A 3,258-nucleotide genomic window follows, 5' to 3' on the forward strand; every position below is an offset into this window, starting at 1 on the left:
GAAGAATGCCAAAAAATTCAAAAGCAAAGGAAGAATGATTCAGAGTTTGTCAAAAGAGGATGGTGAATTAAGCTGTTTTTTTTTAATCTAGATTTGGTTGAACATTTTTATGTCACAAAAGTTGTTGGGTTGTAATGCCTTAGTGTTGCAGACTGGTTTATAAGAGTCTGAATAATTGTCTATGTTGCTTTGGTATTGTGGAATAACATGTATTTTTTGGTCAAAAGAAAAAATCAAGTAACCAATGTAAACTTGTTTAATATCATCATAATATAACTGAAAAAAAGTAATTATAGTTATACAAAAAATAATTAATAATTACCATGTCCTTAATAATAATTTATATCATAGATAGTTTTGTAATAAATTTTTTTATAAAATTATAATTATTCAGTGTAATTTTTAAAATACATATAGTCACACTTTATTTCTTAACCCAGTTGAGTTGATTCCAAAAACACCCTTCGCTTACACCCCAATCCCATTTTCATGTTTTCTTCGTCTTGCGAAACTTGAACCCCGAATCTGATGGCTTCAACTTTCAAAAAATAATCATTATCACCACTAGAACTTATAATTTTAAAAGTTATTCCCATAATATTTTCATTAGAATTTCTTATAACAGCATCCAACATTGGTTATTGATATTTTAAGGTTTCATCTTAAATAATAATAACAAAATAATTAAATTTTTATCAAAATTTGAGGAAATACATTGTGCTCTGATAAACAAGGAATGTCAACTAAATATCGTCAAAATAAATAGTAATTGTTAAGTTGAGTTTTGGTTTCACATAATTGTAATCATGGAGACTAGTTATTCGAATAAAATTTAATTTTCTTTTGTTTATTATTGTAAATTTAAATAGAGACAAATGCATGATTATAAAAAGAAGGGTTTGATAAGGATTATTTAGGGTTACCAATAGTACCACTCATGAGCAATAACAAAAAATTAAACCCATGCGAGGCCCACCTAATCCATTTTTACAAGTAGCTTAAAGAATAAAACGATAATAAAACTAAGAATAATGTTAAGATTTCAATTTTTAAGTCTTAACTTAAGTATTAATGTCACATGTCACTCATCTATTAAATGATAGATTTCATAACTTGTAACATTATTTAATCACCATCCAATAAATTATTGTCATATCTGTTGAAATTTAAATTAAAACTTAGATTTTGGAATATTTAGCATTGAACTAAATCTAAACAATTTCATTTTCTATTATTGTTATTTTATTTTAATTTTTTTTTCACAATCGGATTTTGCTTCGAGACAGTACATAGCCCTTTGGCTTTAAGCATGCATAGTAATTGAGAAAAAAAAAAATTAACCATGAGTTTATGAAAACCAACTAACTTCAAAATCTCTTCTAGCACTAGGAGGAATATCATCAATTACTTTTTCATGGCCTTTTGGGTAATAAATCCTAGTTCTTTCATGAGGAACCCAGCTACTAACTAATAACTATTTATTAGCAAATTAACTAAAAAAAATATAATGTAAGATGGTTATGTAGGATGAGCATGTACCTTTTGGAGGTCATAACTTGAACTACAAATACCTATTTCGGACATATAATATGTTGTTTCAAAATTGGCGAGATGATTCAAACTCAGAATGACCTATGGTCAAGTCGGAAAATCCATTTCTTTCCTTGTCATTTTGCATTTTTAAGTAATTTTTTATTTTTTTATTACTTTTAGGATTTTTATATTTTTCTAAATATTGGGTAAGGTGTCATTTGTCTTGTTTTCCTTATTTAGATTATAAGACTTTGATTATAATGTAACACTTCAGATTTGCATATATGGGTAAATTTGCGATATTTATGATTAGTATAAAAGGGGCCAAAAACTTAGTTTTGTTCATTCAGGCTTTTCCAATAAAATTTTCATTATTCAAAAACTTATTTTTTTAATCTTCCAATCTTTTATGTTTCTGCATCATCAAAATATAAGTATGAAAGATCTAGTATTTCTGTAACTTTGCAACAATCTTACTAATAATTATTTATAATGAATCAATATCAATCAGCTTAAGGTAATGTTTAATATCCTTTCAACAATCTTACTTATAATTGTATATAAAAAATCAATTTATCAAATTAATCCTAAAAGTAAAATAATAACATAAAAATTTACGTTAATTTTTATTTTATTTTTAAGCTAATTTGATGAATTAACCTTTTTTTAATTTTTGTTTATATCTCTAAGGATTAACCCTTTTTTATTTTCGTTTATATCTCTAAATATATTATTATAAGTGTATTATTGTAAAAAAAAAAAAAGGGGTAAGAAACTAATATATTTAACAATGAGGGTGTCTTGAAATCATTTTAAAATAAAGGGATTAAACAGACTATTAAATTAATTTTTTTTTATAAAGAAAGTAAGCCTTTTATTAATTTACATAAGTGAAAACTGAAAACATTTGATCTTTGCTGGTAGAGAGTTCAGCCATACAACAAGACTATTGTATTTTAAAGCTAATTTAACTAAGGAGTGGGCATAAGCAATACATAATTTAAAGATGCACTGACATTTAACATGTTGAAAATCATTGTTGTTACTTTGAATTTTTGAAATTATCCATAAAATTTCTGATTTGCTACCCTGCTTGTTGTTTACTAAGCTTGCAACATTTTGACAATCAATTTCTACTGTTTTAGATTGAAACTATGTATTTCTGGCCACTTGAAAAATCCCGTTTTACAGCTTCAACTGCTGAATATTTAACATCTCCACCAACTTGAGTTTGATGAATTGCTACAGCTATGATTTTGTTATCCGAGTCCCTAACTACGACTCCCAACTCTGCTATATTCTCATTACATCTAAAGGCTACATCTACCTGAGCCTTGACAACATGAGCAGGGAGGGGGCTCCACTTTTGATGCATCTTCGATAGTTTCTTCTCTGCAAAACTTTGTCCAGATTTCTTAAGTCTCTTAAAGGCATCCATCAGTTCTGCCTTTGCAACACTTTCCACAAAGTAGAAAATTTTCTTGTCAAAAATCTGCATCATAAAACACAAAACGCAAAATAAAATGAACACTCTAGATTTGTAAATCTAGGTAGAGAAACAATAACAACCACTAAAATCTCTAGATATGAGTGGAAGAACATTCCCCCACATATTTAAAATCTGAGTGGAAGAACAAAACCACCATAGATATGAGGATCTGAGTGGATAAAATAAATAAAGAAAATAAAAAAAATGAAAAAAAGAAGGTTTTGTTGGAAAACCAA

Source organism: Citrus clementina, unplaced genomic scaffold (genome assembly GCF_000493195.1).
Source record: "Citrus clementina cultivar Clemenules unplaced genomic scaffold, Citrus_clementina_v1.0 scaffold_7, whole genome shotgun sequence".
Taxonomy (NCBI): Eukaryota; Viridiplantae; Streptophyta; class Magnoliopsida; order Sapindales; family Rutaceae; genus Citrus; species Citrus x clementina.